Source organism: Moschus berezovskii, chromosome 17 (genome assembly GCF_049115385.1).
Source record: "Moschus berezovskii isolate FMDL1 chromosome 17, NW_MosBer_1.0, whole genome shotgun sequence".
Taxonomy (NCBI): Eukaryota; Metazoa; Chordata; class Mammalia; order Artiodactyla; family Moschidae; genus Moschus; species Moschus berezovskii.
Window position 1 is genome coordinate 42,889,478 of NC_142476.1, and position 16,397 is coordinate 42,905,874.

At 51.2% G+C, this 16,397-nt stretch overlaps 1 long non-coding RNA gene across 1 annotated transcript in view; it reads left to right on the forward strand.

Moving 5' to 3' along the window:
• LOC148775140 (uncharacterized) overlaps window positions 1–13,361 on the forward strand; it is a 57,081-nt gene extending 43,720 nt beyond the window's left edge. The window contains exons 2-3 of the long non-coding RNA XR_016039616.1: window positions 12,726–12,865; window positions 13,257–13,361. This is a non-coding gene — a long non-coding RNA (uncharacterized LOC148775140). The remainder of the gene's footprint in view (window positions 1–12,725; window positions 12,866–13,256) is intronic.
• The last annotated feature ends 3,036 nt before the right edge of the window (window positions 13,362–16,397 follow it).

Genomic DNA, 16,397 nt, shown 5'->3' on the forward strand with positions numbered 1-16,397 from the left:
CGACTCTGTGTGACCCCATAGTCGGCAGCCCACCAGGCTCCGCCATCCCTGGGATTCTCCAGGCAAGAACACTGGAGTGGGTTGCCATTTCCTTCTCCAGGTGCCAGAAAAGGCCGGTCTAGCCTCTGTCTTCAGTGCCCTGCCCTTCCTTCCTCCCCTCCCAGACAACTTGCTCCCTCCCCCCACCCACTGAATCCATATGGATGTGTGTGTTTTCATTCTTTCTGCTTGGAGACACTCTTTTTTTTTTTTCTCAGAGTCTTTTTGAAATTTCCAATTTGCACTGAGGACTCAGTCATAGAAAACCCTGGAGTCCCTTGGTCTGACCAAACCTCCATCTGCCCCCTGTCCATGCCTGTGGCCAGTCTCCACCTCTGGGGACCTTCTTTCCCTCCTCACCCCCATTTCCTCTCGACCAGCCCCTCCCCTTGGCCAGGTGTAGGGTCTGACCTGGGCTGTGGGGTCCCACCCAGGCTTCAGGGTCCTGCCTGCCTGTCTCATTGTCCTCTGCTCACCCAGCCTCCCCTGCCCCCCACCTCAGAACAGAGCACAGCGTTGGGCTGTCATCAGGCCCTGACCATCCCCTGCCCACCCTGCCTCCCAGGGCCGGGTCTCTGAGATGTCCCTCCTTCCCAGGGTCCACACTAAATCTGCTCTACCATCACCCTTGGTCTCTGCAGGTAGCAGGCCTTCAGATCCGCACGTAAGTGAGTGAGCTCCGGGGAGGAGGATGACAGACAATATGGTTACTAAGAAAACCCATTCATACGGTAACAGTGTTTTTTTCCTAAAAAAAGCAGTGTTCAGGAGTGAGGAGGGCCTTGCTTGTGGTGTTAGTGAAATCAAGGAAGCATGTCTGCCGTGGCAGATGGGCCGGGTTCCCACACACCTGTTCTCATCTGCATAAAGTGAAGAGGCTGCTGGGGGCCACTTTGTCCCCCTCCCTGCCCCTCCCAGGCCCCCCGCCCCCGCCCTGAGCTGGGCTTTTGCTGTGTCAGTGGCTGGAGTGATCTGGTCCAACCCGGGAACGGACTGTCCTCCTCGTCCTGAATTTAGGATGCAACGGAGAGGGGTGTCTGGTCCCTGCGCCCAGTAGCGGCCCAGGTGGGCGCTCGGGCCTCCACGCCCTGAGGCTCTGCAGGGAGGTGAGAGTTGAGGGCAGAGGGACGAGCAGAAGCAGAGAGCGAGGTGGACGGGCCAGCTCCAGCATCAGCTCCTCATCCCCAGCGTCCGCTCAGGAGCCGCTTGAGGAGGAGTGGCAGGCAGCCCGTGCCTCCTGGAGCCCGTCTGCCCCACGCTGCTCAGAGACATGTCATAACAGGTTCCCGGAGCGCTTCCTCGCCATCTGTCTCGTGCGCTGGGCGACAGCGCGGGCTGGCAGAGATGCGTTCAATTTGCAATTGTAAGTTGCCTCTTTTCCTCTCTTCGCTCTGTGAAACCACTCTGATGGTGGCGTCAAGGCTGCCAAGGTTTGCAGTGAGCTGAGCGTGGTTCTCAGACAGCAGGAGACACATGCTCTGGAGTCCTTGTGGGCCCAGGATATGCCCGTGGGGCTGGGGTGCCCCGGAGGCCTTTCTCCAAGGTGATCCCAGACTGATTCTGGGCCCTGACCTGGACTGTAGCGAGGTGACTAATTCCAGCGCCCACCCCGACTAGCTCACGTGTGCGGTGTGAGAGCCTGGTCACTGGCCACCCTGTCCACCCTGCCTATCCCACCATAGCCAGTCTGCTGGCCAGCAGACAGAGGGCTCTTTACACGCGAGGTAGAGACCTCTCTACCTCGCCACCTCTCCCCTTGTGTTCCCATGTTTTTCCCCAAGGCCATGGAGCATGCATGCTCTGTCTCTGCCCCAGTGACAACAGCCTCCCCAGAACTGTCTCGAACACAGCAGACACACACTCTGCAGGCCTTTGCCCAGGCGACTTCACTGATGAACTTCGCTGAACATTTAAAGAATTATTACCAGAAATTCAGAAACTCTTCCCCCCCCCAAAAAAAGAAAAACCGGAAGATGAGAAAACGCTTCCTAACTCATTCCATGAGACTGATGTGACCTGATGCTAAAGCCAGACCGAGATCCTGTCTCAGCTCAGACTGGATGGGGCAGGCAGGGGGCAAACACAGACCTTATTCCTTAGGGTCCTGGGGTTCTGGACTTCCGAGGTCCCACAGCTGGCCAAGTTGGGTCCTGGCCGGCTTCTCTTCCTGGTTTGCAGACGGCCACCTTCCCGTCCTCACGTGTTCTTGAGGGTCTGAGTTCTGGTATCTTCCTCTTGTTATAAGGACACCAATCCCATCCTGGGACCCCACCCTCATGACATACTCTTGTCCTAACCACCTTCCCAAGGCCCCCCTCCTCACGCCGTCACCCTGGGGGTTAGGGCTGCAACATAGGAATTTGGAGTCAGAACTCAGTGCCCAGGACACCGCAAGACAAGACTGCAGGTCTCCGCCGCTCTGTCCAGAACCTTCTCCCCGACACCGTTCCCCAGGCCCGCTCTCCCTCACTCCAGCCTCTTCTCAAAACCTCGTGTTTTCCTGACTGTTGAACCTAGCACAGCTAGCCCCCGGTCTCTCACACCCCCGCCCCACCCCTACCTCCACCACTGTCCTTTCCTGGGTTGGCGCTGCCCCCCAGGACATGGCGCAGCTGTCTGGCTGTTGGTCCCTGGAGGGCACACCTGAGTGTCTGTCTTGCCTGCCCACTTTTTGCTCACAGTGCCCGAGCTGCGCCCAGAGCTCTCTGTGGTGCCTCCCCCTGCACGGCGTGGAGCAGGGCCTCGGGGCTCCCTCAGGGATGGGGTGAGGCCATGCTCACCTGAAATCATCCCGAGTTCTCACCTCCTTCAGCCTGCATGCACCAGCTCCAGGCCACACTTGATCTTGTGCCGGCTATAAAGCCCTTCTGCATCTATGTCTTCTCCATGTCTGGGGTGGGGGTGGCCCCGTGACCACAGTCCGAGATGAGCTACTGGATGTAACGTGCAGAGGAGAGTAAAGTGATTTCCGAGGTCACGCACGTTGGTGCTTCTGACTAGTTTCACACGCCCACTGTCTCTGCCACGTCTTGCTGCCCATCACGGGACAAGAGTGACAACAACGGACAGTCTGGACTTGTGATTTGGTGCCAGTCCCAGAGGAGGGTGAAGTGTGTGGGGTGTATGCAGTGGGGGCGGGGAGCAAGGCTTCCCATCCAGTTAACTCTCAGCGGATTACCTCAGGGAGCCAGGTCTGTGCACGTGGGGTCACAGGCCTGCTGGCGAAGGGGGGACGTCTCTTTCAGGCCACATGGAGGCCATTCTCCAGAGGTGCCAGGAAACCTTGAATCTATGGTTCGGCTTGGGGCAGAAGGAAAGTCAAGGGCAGGAGTGGTGCCCATGGTGGGAGGTGGGCTTTATCCGAGGTCAGTGGTGAGGTGGTGGTGGTCTGGGCATACAAGGGGTTATTCACAGGTTCCTCAGGAGGAGGGTGGGATGTGGGAGCTTGCATTATCAGGAGCAGTGATTTAGGTCCAGGAGTCTGGCCTGATGTCGAGGGTAAAGGTGAGATCCGCCGTGGAACCCAGAGCTGTAGGTTCACTGACCCCGTGTGAGGGTCTCTGTGTCTGTGACTCAGGGTCTAAGGCAGAGGGTGCTTCTGTTTACTTTTTTAATATTAATTTTTACTGGAATGTTGCAGATGTACGGATATACTGGAGTATTATAGCTGAGCTAGTAAAGAATCTGCCTGCAATGCAGGAGACACCAGTTTGATTCCTGAGTCAGGAAGATCCGCTGGAGAAGGGATAGGCTACCCACTCCAGTATTCTTGGGCTTTCCTTGTGACTCAGCGGTTAACGAATCTGTGTGCAACGCGGGAGACCTGGGTTCGATCCCTGGGTTGGGAAGATCCCCTGGAGAAGGGAAAGGCTACCCACTCCAGTATTCTGGTCTGGGGAATTCCATGGACTGTGTAGTCCCTGGGGTCGCAAAGAGCTGGACGCGACTGAGAGGCGTTTGCTTTCAGTGGATGCAGCGTGTTGTTAGTTTCAGGTGCACAGCTAAGTGTGTCAGGGACACATACACATGTGTGCACGAGGGCTAAGTTGTTTCAGTTGTGTCCGACTCTTTGTGACCCCGTGGATGTATCCCACCAGGCTCCTCTGCCCATGGGATTCTCCACGCAAGAATCCTGGAGTGGATTGCCATGCCCCACTCCAGGGATTAAGTGAATCAGGTATACATATACGCATATCCACTCTTTTTTAGAGTCTTTCCCCATATAGGTCATTACAGAGTATTGAGTAGAGTTTGCTGTGCTGTGCGGTGGGGTCCTTGTTAGTTATCTATTTTATGTATAGCAGTGTGTGTATGTCAATCCCATTCTCCCAATTTATGCCCCCCGCAAGCCTCACTCAGTGGGAGCTCCTGCCTCTCCCCCAAGCTCCACATTCTCTTGTCCTTCACCCCAAGCCTCAGTTCTCATCCCATATCCTCCCTCCATTTCTCCCCATCATCTCCCACCTGCTCCCCGCTTCCTTCTCCTGTGTTTTCTGGGTTAGTGCTTTAATTTCTGCAAACATAGGCTGCTCCTCTTCCCACCTGGGATAAGAACCACCAGAAATACCACATCTAAGGCAGTCTTCCCAACTCCAGCCAGTTAAGGAAAAGTGCAAATTGATAGGTGAAGACCAGGGTATGATTTAGCTGGTGAAATCCATGCATCCCTCTCAATTGTGTATCATCATGGTGTTAATCTCAGCCCTAGCACTCAGATCGCTCCTACATACATGTCTACCCATAGATGGCAGGTCTCAGAGGGGAGAGAGGGTCCCCATTGCCATGGGGAGGCAGGAGCTCCGGCCTTGGGCCAGGGGACCCAGTGAGGTCAAGCACACAGATGGAGAAGCCACTTCACACCATCAGTCGTGACGGTCGTGAGAGTTTTTGTTCCCAATGAACTTGAGTCAGCACTGGGAAATTTCGGGTCTGGAGCAATTGCAGTGAATTAGCTGTCAAGTGGGCCCCTTAAAGGGGACCTTGTGCGGAGCTGGGATTTCCCTTACCCGAGCTGCTCTGCATGGCTTTGCATTCTGTCTCATCTCAGAAGAATGATGAAAGGCTTTCGTTGCAGGTGGATCTGGGTTGGAATCCTGGCTCGGCCATTGGCCAGTTGGGTTAACTCAGACTTGCTGCTCAGGCTGCTTCTCTTCTTCTGTGAAGTGCAGCTAAGTGGGGACTGGACAGCACTCTGTGTGTGCAGCTCTTAGGGGCATCTGGACCACAGTGAGAGATCAGTGAGAGGCAGGGAGCAGCAATCTCTGCTTTTCCTGATCAGTTACTTTGCTTCCTGAAGCCTCTTGTCCACCATTGGAGTGAATTTTGAGGACCCTTTCTAGCAAGTGCATGGCATTCCCATGTCAGTTCTGAGCGCTAGCTTGTTTCTACTTTGTCCTACAGCTTCCCATTTGCTTTCCTCCTCTTGCCAGCCTTCCTCCTGCACTCATGGTTCACAGGAGCTCAGTGAATTCTGTATATTTCAGGGGACAGGAGATGGTTTGGTAACATGTGAGGGTCCCAGCCTTCTCATCCTGCCCAAAGCAGATCTGGCTCTTACCCCACTGTCCCTGCTCCCCAGACAGACTGCAGGGTTCTGCCTTTGTTACTTTGGCTCCAGGATTTGGCATGAAGACAAGCAAAAATAAAGGTGAGCCACGACTATCGCCAGGACTATATGGGGAGGGGCTGTTGTGATGGGGGAAGGACTGTTGTGATGGGGAGGGACTGTTGTGATGGGGAGGGACTGTTGTGATGGGGGAGAGGCTGTTGCAATGGGGGAGAGACTGTTTTGGTGGGGGAGGGCCTATCGCAGTAGAGAGAATGTTGTGGTCATAGGGTCTGTGAGTTAATATTCAGCCTAAAAGGGTGTTCTCTTGCCCATACCTAGAGTCCATATTTCATCCCCCCAGTCTTGAGGACTCAACCCACATTTTACAGATGAACAATTGGTTTTGAGGCAAAGGTTGCCTGAGATCACATTGCTAGTCTGTGCCTGCTTCAGGGTTTCAAAGCCTGTGTGCACGTATGTACGTGTGTGAGTGTGTGCAGTCATGTGTGGGCACAAACCCAGTTGAGTGCATGTGTGAGCACCTGCACATATTTGCACTTTCCTGTTGCACTCCTTCCATCCACAGCACAATGTCCCTTGGTGCACAGCTGACCCTCAGTGCTTCTACAATGAGGATTAGGACACTCAGTGGAGCCTGTGGGTCCTGTGGGCCTTGAGAGGGTGCTCCAGGGAGGCTCCCAGGAGGAGGAGGAGCTTGGCAGAAAGTGAGTCCTCCCTCCACCCTGCCCTCAAGTGCAGGCTCCTCCCCTCCTGGTCCTAGACCCTGGCCTGTGTGGAATTTCCTCTCTTCCTAGGCTGGGGCCATGGCAGAACTTGTGACCTGCTGTGGGAGTCCCCTTCCTCTGTGGGAGCCAGCAGGGTCCCCAAACCTGGCAAGACATCACAGCCTGGGGTCTGCTGAGGGCCTGACCCCTCTCCAGGCATTGCCACCCAGCAAACACTCTTTGTTTAATCCTGCCTGGTTATTTTTTTACTTCTTGTCCTTCAGTGATGGCATAGTCTGGCTGTGCTGAGGGCTGACCCTCCCCATGGGTCCCCTGGGGACAGGGATTTTGGGTCACCAACTTCAGTCTCTGAGGAGCCACTCAGGTGGAAGCAAGCGGATGCTGGCCCGGGGCTGTGACTATGAACACCTCCCTCCAGTGCTCAGTGGCTGACCTCATTCTCCCTGCATTATTTATACCTGAGCATCCCTCACAAGCCCCCAGCCCGGCTCTGCACCCTCCCACCCCCCACATCCCAGGAGAGCTGAGGCAGGAGCTCAGGAGAGCTGAGGCAGGAGTGGCCATCCGTGGTGTGCATGTTGGAGACAGTTTTTCCCAGACTTGGCGGGGGTGGGGGATGGGAAGAGCCTGTCTCCTGGCTGGTATATGTCACCCACTTCCAAAGTCAAACATCTACAATTACCCTTCTTTAATTGGGCTAATTTAGGAGAACAGCAGCGGTGAATTCTTTGTGTTGCTGAATCTCTTTGAGAGACGTATTAATATTCTGATTCCAAGAAGGATTGGTGTGAATTCCTCTGTTACAGATGACACAATTATATTTCTAAATTCTTCTCCTCAATTAGTACAGATGGTTAAAAATACCCTTGATTTTTAATTAATCTTCTGAATTATAGTCCTATGAATACAAATGGATCATCATCCCTGTCCACAGACAGGCTGTGGGGGTTCACGGGCTCCACATGTGATCAGGTCCCTGGGAGGTCACGGGGCCTCAGGGGATGGTGGGCTCCAGGCCTTATGGTGGTTCTGGGGCTTCACTGTTGGGGGAGAAAAGGGGTCCCCAGCTGGCCCCTCTCAGTTCCTGCCCTATAAGCCACTAGGCCTTTGTGACTTTTGTCTTTCGGGCAGGGCTGAGGGGCTGCCCTTTGCCCAGGTGACTGGGCTGTCCTAGGGGTCCCTTTGTGCATGGACCCAAATGTCTCCTGTGTTGTGAGGCAATTTTTCTATGGTTTCCTCTCTTTGTGTGCCCATGTGCATATATGTTTCCCAGAGAGCTTTGCGTTGGGTGTTGTCACCAACATGTAAACATTTATTCTTGTCTGTTTGAGAGTCTGCCCACCTCATTGACTGCAAGCAGCCCTGGATCATTCTTTGTGTCCCCAGGACCTGATATGAGGCTGGCAGAGAGCTTATTGAAACAACCAGGCTTTGAAATTCAAAGCCAAATTGCCTGGACTACATCAAAATAACATTTTTTTTTACACCAAAAAATCCTATCAACAGAATAATAGCCTATGGAATGGTAGAAAACATTTGCAAATCCTATTTCTGATATGAGGTTAACATCAAGAATATACAAAGAAGCCTAACAAAGCAGCAACAACAAAATAATCTGGCTTAAAAGGCAAAGGACTTGAATAGTCATTTCTCCAAAGAAGACATACGGCCAACAGCACATGAAAAGATGCTCAACGCCACTGATCAGCAGGGAAATGAAGGTCAAAGCGACAGTGAGACACCTCATACCCATTAGGATGGTCCTATGAAAATACAGAAAACAGGTGCTGGCGAGGCTGTGGAGAAAGGGAGCTCTTAGGCATGGCTGTGGGAATGTAAAATGGAGCAGCTGCTATGGAAAACAGTTTGGTGACTCCTCAAAGAAATAAAAGTAATCCTGCCATGTGATTTGGGAATTCCATGTCTAGGTAATCATCCACAATTATTGAAGGCAGAATGTCAAGGTGATAACTGCACACCCGTGTTCACAGAAGCCTTATTCAGGTGGAAACAACCCAAGTGTCAGTGGATGGTTGAACATGATGGATAAATACAATGTGGTCCAACCACACAATGGAACAAGATTCCACCTGAACAAGGATGAAAATTCTGACACCTGTCATAGCATGGATGGACCTTGAGGACATTATGCTGAGTGAAATAAGTCAATTGCCCAAGGACAAATACTGTATGATCCTACTTACATAAGGTCCCTGGAGGAGCCAAATTCATAGAGAGAGAAGGTAGGATGGTGGGTGCTGGGAGTGGGGATGGAGAGTTAGTGTTTAATGGGGACAAGGATTCAGTGTTGCAGGAAGCAAAGGAGATGGGTGGTGGGGATGTTTGCACAACAATATGAATGTACTTAATGCCACTAAGCTGTGCACTGAAAATGGTTAAGGTAGTAAATTTTACAGTGTGTATGTTTTATCAAAAATTTAAAAAAGCCAAATTCCCTTGGCCAGATAGCCTACCACTGAGTCCAGTCTGGACACTCCCTTCCTGGCATTCACCCCTGGTCCTGGGATGAGGGGCTGAGAGCAGAGAGAGCCAGAGCCAGGCAATAACCTTGCATATAAGAGTGGTCCCTGGCCAGTGGACAAAGTAGAAATGCCACCTGATGTCTCCCTGTGGGTTCCCTACTTTCAGAACCCGAGGCATGGGCTTCTGGGCAGAAAGGTTAATTGAGAGTAGATTCTCAGAAGCAGGAGAGTGGATCAATAGGGGTAGAGCAGAAAAGGAGGGGAAATCAATAAATGATTCATTGTTGAGCTAGTTACCACTCTGGGCAACTGGATCTCAATTCTGCTGAAGATTCTCTGAAAATACACTTTAAAATTGTTCTCTGAAGGATGTGAAAAAGTGTATTTATCCACCAATTTCTAATCTCCATCCTTTGAGGTTTGTCCTGTGTAGGCGGCATTCTGCAATTTTAGAGGAAGCCCTGGTGCAGAAGAGTAGAGAGTTAAGGAGGCCTTGAGATAAGAGCCCACCAAAGTGCATGGAACTGTCCAGGAGAGCAGTGCTGAATTCAGGGGGTGGGGGCGGCAAGGTGATGTCTGCTTCAGCCCACCACCCACTTACCCTCGGCTTCTCAGATCCACATGTGCCTCACATTACATCTACTTGGTCACTAGATGTTCAAGGTGGCTGGTTAGACTTTCTAAGAAAAGTCTCAAGGCTGAGGGATGCGAAACTCAGCTGGTTTTGCTGCTGCAGCTAGTTCTAAAATCTGTCATCTCTTTCCTCCATCACTCATTCTGGATCTCTCACAGTCTGCACAGCCCATGCTGATAACTATGTCTAAGTTACTGGTCTTCAAACAACAAGGAGGGGAAGAGTGGAGAGGAGAAAAAGCATCATCTTATGGGGCATGGAAACACAAAGCCTCATCTTTTCATAGTCATCAATTTAGAGGAGGTTTCTTTCCTCTAGAAAAAGGGGAGGGGGAAATTCTTCAGAGGTTGAGGTTCAAGATTCTTAGGTGCATTGACCCAAATGTCTCATCCTTGAACCATGGTCCTACTCCTCTAATAGACCTTGGCATGAGCCCTGGAGACCTGTCAAGACTATGCATTCACTGACTCTTAAAGTTTTCCTGACCTTACATTTAATTACAGAGTTGATTTCAGCACCATCTTCCCCCTGGCTGCAGGAGATGAGGGTAAATGCCAGGGAGGCATTCTGGTTTTGACTGCACAACCTGAGCTGATAATTGGCTTCCCTGAGCTTGTCATTCTCTTCCATCAAGTCGAAGGCAGTTAACAAGGAACCAGCAAACTCTCTAACTTTATAACTTCCATTGCTTCCATGTACTTCAAGGGCTGTCACTGCACAGACCAAGGCTTTCCTTTCACCTCTACCTCATCCCACATGATGCAGGGGAGAGTTCTGATGGCTGTGGTGCACACCAGGAAAGACCATTGCTCAATTTATCACCAGAAAGGGGGTCTTTGCTACAGTCATATGAGGAGCAATGCCATTCCAGGATTCCATCCTGAAGATTGGCTTTCTAAGTTTAGTTTAGATTCCCCCAAATCAGAGCCTGAAATAAGGGATTGGACTCAGGCATTTTAATGGGGATGTGGTCCCAATGAGTAGAAGCAGGAATGGTGGGTGGAGAATAGGGCAGCAGGAAAATTCAGTGGAAGGACTTTCTATGGAGGTGATTACCGCTGTGTTTGGCTTCAGTCCCCCCAGGGGCCCTGTAAGTACCTTGTAGAAAGCATCTCATTATTGTATCTCTGAAGGAAGTGAGACTGGGCCATTTATCCACCAACTCTCACACCCTGTGTTTTCAGAGTTAATCCTCCCCACACCTCTGGGCTGTGTCAATGCAAGGGCAGAGTGGTCTCCATCATCTAGGCAAAAGTTCTTTTTTTTTTAACTTTGGATTTTATATTGGATTATAGCTCATTAGCAATGTTGTAATGGTCTCAGGTGGACAACAAAGGGACTCAGCCACACATATACACGTGTCTTATCTATTCTCTGGGGAAAGTTTTGATGGAAACAAAGCATAGTGATGCAGTGTATATGAGGTGGGAGAACTGTCCACTCCATGGTGCTGAAGTCACATGGAGTGAGGGGCTAAGGAGTGGAATACCACCACGTCTCCCACATCCAACAGGTGGATTTAGATCCAGAATACTTTCAAAACACTTCAGTGCCTCATCAGACTGAAACCTTGCCTTTCATATACCATGCAATTTCTTCAAAAACCCAATTCTGGGACTTCCCTGGTGGTCCGCTGTTAAGAATCTGGTGCTAATGCAGGGGATATGGGTTCAACCCCTGGTCTTGGAGGATCCCACATGCCACAGAGCAACTAAGCCCATATACCACAACTACGGAAGCTTGTGCACTCTAGAGCCCATGCTCCACAATAAGAGAAGCCGTGGCAATGAGAAACCTCTCACACTGCAACAAAGAGTACCCCCCTTTCGCCATAACTAGAGAAAGCCCATGTGCTGTGACAAAGACCCAGCGCAACCAAAAATAAACAAAAATTAAAAAAAAAATTGAGATTAATGATCATTTAAAAAGCATCCAGTTTCCTTTACCTATGGTCTGGACTCTTCAGCCCTACCTTCTAAACCCTGTGGGTTTACATTAATGAGGGCACACAGCATCTGTACCAGGAGTGAATGTGAAAGTGTTGTCACTTCGTCGTGTCTGACTCTTTGTGACCCCATAGACTGTAACCCACCAGGCTCCTCTGTCCACAGAATTCTCCAGGCAAGAATACTGGAGTGGGCAGCCATTTGCTTCTCCAGGGGATCTTCCCAACCCAGGGATGGAACCTGGGTCTCCTGCATTGCAGGCAGATTCTTTATCACCTGAGCTGCCAGTGTGGGGCAGAGGGGAGTACACCAGCTGAGTGCCTGGTTGTAACTTGTTTGTCAGCTCTTGTTTGTGTAGGAAAAAAACAGATAACCAGCTGTTGCACCAGCACGTGAAGAAAAATCATGTTGATCCCTGTTTTTGTATTTTGGTTGAGTAGTCTGCGAGAACCCCAGGGGGTGTCAGGTCAGGACATCATAATCTCTGGCTGGGATAAATAGTGCCTGCCCCATTTTTCTCAGTTTGGGCTCCTGGAGACAAACGTCAGTTGTTTTCATCAAAAACAAAGTGCTACCCTGTGGGAGAGTTTAAACAGCTCATCTATGAAGGGTATTACTTTTTCTTCCACGTCTGAAGTCTGCCCTAGTTTTTTCTTCTGCTGGCTGCACCCTTGAGTTACGGGTCTCCCCAGCCATAAAAGAGACACAGCGTTCATCTTTCATGAATGAGAGGCCCAGGGGCCCTTGCCAAGGGCTTCATATGGCTCTCTGACAAATATACCATGATCTTGACCTTGCTAGCTCCAGAAGCCCCAGTCAGAGGGGACTGAGCATCCCAGATGGGCAGAGGGAAAGCTAGTGAGCAGGTGGCCCCTGGGGATTGTGATCTCCTGAGCCCTTCACCTGATGTAGGGGCAGTCCGGTCCTGCTTTCTCTGTACTAGAGTCCCCAGGACACCATAGAGGAAACACAAGGGGACACGAGGCTTGAGAATGTAAATAATTCCCAAATTATACTTATGTCTTATACTTTTGTGGGAGCTCAGCACCCAAGGTGATTTCCCCATCGGACAATGGGAAGAGTGTGTGTGCTGGGAGCAGAACTGGATTTGAATCTTGGTTGCCCATTTGTCAAGGGGTATGACCAGAAGTAAGTGATATAGTTTGTCTGAGAGCTAACTTCTTCACTTGAATCAAGGGCATAATACTCTTCACCTTACAAAGTTGTCACAGGGATAAATGAGGTGACGCAAGCGACATGCTGGCCCCATGTGGGGCACACAGCCAAGCAGTCACTGGAAGCTTGCTTCTTTCCCTTTTCGTGTTGCAGGGAGAAAAACAAGCTGTGGAGCTCTGCTGACTGGAAAGCACAGGGGGTTGGGAGGGACAAACTACACCGTTGTCCACTGCCCTCCAGGCACTCTGAAGGCTGATGAAAAGGGTAGCTTTGGATGCTGGAAGCACTGAGAGGTACCTCTTTGATCTGCTTGCTTTAAAAATTCTCTCCTTACAGTAGCCTCACTTTAGGCTTTTTCATTTCTACAGGATTTCCTAATCCCCTTTAAATAAAGATCAAAAAGGAGCCAGGTCTTGGAAGCATCTCCCCCTTTCCCTCTGGTCAGTACCCTGTAGAGGTTTGGGTTGAAAGTCCTGCTGATTGGCTTGGGAGAATTGAGGACACTGTATCTGGGCTCCAAGCTGGGTGGAAAACTTGGTCTCCTAATACCTGATCTGACCCTGATCTGTCTCCTCCTGAGTTTCTGCTTCTTCTGAACCAAGCGTAGTTTTAAATGCATTAACCCATTTACTGCTCACAATTATCTGTGAGGTAGGTGACCATTGTTGTCATCCCATTTTACAGATTGAGAGGCTGAGGCATAGAGAGGTGCAATGACTTGCCTAGGAGCACACAGAGGGCGAGTGGCAGAGCCCGGGTTTGAGGCCCAGAGTCTACGTACATAACCACGTGGGTGAAATGCCGAGAACTTAACTCAGTGGTGAGTTCTCAATATTCCTGGGAATCCAGGACAATTTCTGTTGCAAAGAATGAGTTGTCCACCCCAGTTCAGAGGATCCCCTCCATGTACTGTCTGGACACTGGGACTCCTGGCATATTTCTGGGGGCCATATTTCCCAAAGCGTGCAGGGGAGAACTTGGTGGCAAATATGGAGTGGCCCAACTTCTGACGCTCTGGGAAATCGGTAGCTGTAGGGGCCTGACCATTTACTGCTATTGCATCACAGACGGCAGGAAAAATATCTGCTCATTTAGTCTCAGGATCAGCTTTTGGTTAAACATGGAACTGAGAAGCATTTTTCCTCTAACCTTAAAACGAGGGCAGGAAGGCAGAGTGAGCTGAGCTTTATGGCCCAGAAACTGCCAGGCTAGTTTCCATCCAAAAGGCAGAGGGGCTCTGACACCTGGTGGGTAGGAGAGGTGTGGACTCAGTGAGGGAGGGGCCCCACCATTGTGAAGTCTGCAAACATTCGTCTCAGGTAGGGAGAACTCACTGGTGCTGAGCAGGCACCCAGGACCTGGTGTGTCCAGAGGGGGCATCAATATCATACTGGGGATAGAGGCCAGAGTTGGCAGTGGGCACGGCCTCTTGCTCTCACTGCTCCAGGGCAAGGAACTTTCCAGACCTGTCCCAGGATAGGTATGTCCAGGCCCCCCGCCTCCCTGGGGAGAGATGACTTGAGGACGGCATGAAGTGGGAATGAATGAGCAGGCTGCCTCTCAATGCTCTACATGTGCACACGTATGTGCACATATGCATGTATGCAACACATCTATGCACACCCCAGCACATATACACTGACACATGCACAGTCCCACATGTACACACACACACATCTCTCAGGTCCAGACTACCAGGGCAGGAGGGGTTCTAGCTTCTCCTTTAAAATTTGGTGTCCTTGCCTGTGTGGCCTGAGTCAAGGTGATCAAAGGCAGCAGGTCAGATGTCAGAGGCAGAGAGGCTGGAGTAAGGTTAGGGAGGAGACACGGTGTGGTCCTCACGAGGTCTAGGTCAGTGACTGGCTGAGTGGTTGAAAGAGAAAGTTGTGAGGAGTTTTGGGGACAGAGGACGGGGAGGCCTGGTATTGGGAGGAATCAAGCCCCCAAGATGGGGGCAGGAGCGGGTGGAGGGGGAGGAACAGAGAGGCAGGCGCTGCAGTCCCCAAGGAGGGAGGAGCATTCTGGGGGGAAGGGGAATGTGACAGCAAGGATGTAGTGCCCGCTTAGCACCAGTGAGTTCTCCTTACTTGAGACTTGAGACAAATGTTTGCTGATTTCATTACTAGCGGAGAAGGAGCCATAAAGTCACTGAAGTGCCATCAAAGATGATGTTTTGACAGCAGAAGGGGGGAAGTGTCTGTAGGATAGACTCTTGCAGAAGTGATGCAGTAGGAGGACTTCTCTGGCAACCCCGGGGTTAAGAGTTCACCTTCCAGTGTAGGTTCGATCCCTGGTCAGTGATCTAAGATTCTACATGCCTCGCAACCAAAAAGCCAAACCATAAAACAGAAACAATATTGTAACAAATTTAATAAAAACTTAAAAAATGGTCCACATCAGAAAAATCTTTTTTTAAAAAGTGATCTAGTATTTACTCTCCCTGGATCCTGGCCCTTGGGGACTTCCACACAATCTCTGGGCTTGGCCAGGGGATTTGCCTTGACCAGGGTCATGAGCAGCGAGGCTTGTCTGTTTGCTGTGCTGAGAGCTGGAGGCCACCACCTGAACCAGCCTTAGCCAGCCTGCTGGGAGATGAGCTCCGCAAGGGGACCCAAGGGCCAGCCCTTGGGGTTGACAGTCTAGAGGACACCAGACAGGTGAGGAGGCCCAGTGAGGTCATCAGGCCGCCAGCCCACCCACCTGAGGACCAGAGATGTGCAGGAGAGCCCAGCTGGAATCAGCCAGAAGAGTCGGACTGTGAAGAAAGCTGATCTCCGAAGAACTGATGCTTTTGAACTGTGGTGCTGGAGAAGACTCTTGAGAGTCCCTTGGACTGCAAGGAGATCCAACCAGTCCGTTCTAAAGGAGATCAGTCCTGGGTGTTCGTTGGAAGGACTGATGCTAAAGCTGAAAGTCCAATACTTTGGCCACCTTATGCGATGAGTTGACTCACTGGAAAAGACTCTGATGTTGGGAAGGATTGGGGGCGGGAGGAGAAGGGGACGACAGAGAATGAGATGGCTGGATGGCATCACCGACTCGATGGACATGAGTTTGAATGAACTCTGGGAGTTGGCGATGGACAAGGAGGCCTGGCGTGCTGTGATTCATGGGGTCACAAAGAGTCGGACACGACTGAGTGACTGAACTGAAGCCTAGACAAAGCTGGCCTGCACTTCTCAAAACCCTGCCCCTGTCTAAGCCCCACCCTCGAAACCCCGCCCCCTCAAAGACCCTCCCAGGCTGTGACTTCTGAGTTTTGCCTGTCAATCACCTTGGTTTTCCTGAACCAACTGGGTGGGTGGACTTTTCATACTTGCAACCTAAAAGCCTGAACTTGTGTTCCTGGGGCCTGGAGACCCCTGGATGACAAGGCTGGCCATGGCAGCTTGTCTTATAAAGCTAGTACTGCCTGGGATTCTGGCCAGAGCAAGGACCTGTAGGAAACCTTGGATGCCTGGGTCATCCTCTCTTTCCCCGGGGGTAACCCCAGTGGAGGCCTTGGAGATGAGCCCAGAGAAGCCAAGTGAACTTGCTCCTCTGCCAGCCTTGGGGCAGGGTATCTGGGGATAGAGTCACTCCTTTGAGGGTCGCTTGTGCTGGGCTTGGCACTAGGGCCTGTTAGTGGAGCCTCAGATACTCCAGAACAGACAGCATCACAGCCACTACCTCCCACCTCATTCCCTAAATTATGATGACATAAAAGGTGTTTTCATTGCCTTTTATGGCCTGAATTGTGTCTCTCCACATGCCCAAATTCACATAGTGATGTCCTGACCCCAAGACTTCAGAATGTGACTCTATTTGAAGATAGGTCTTTATAGA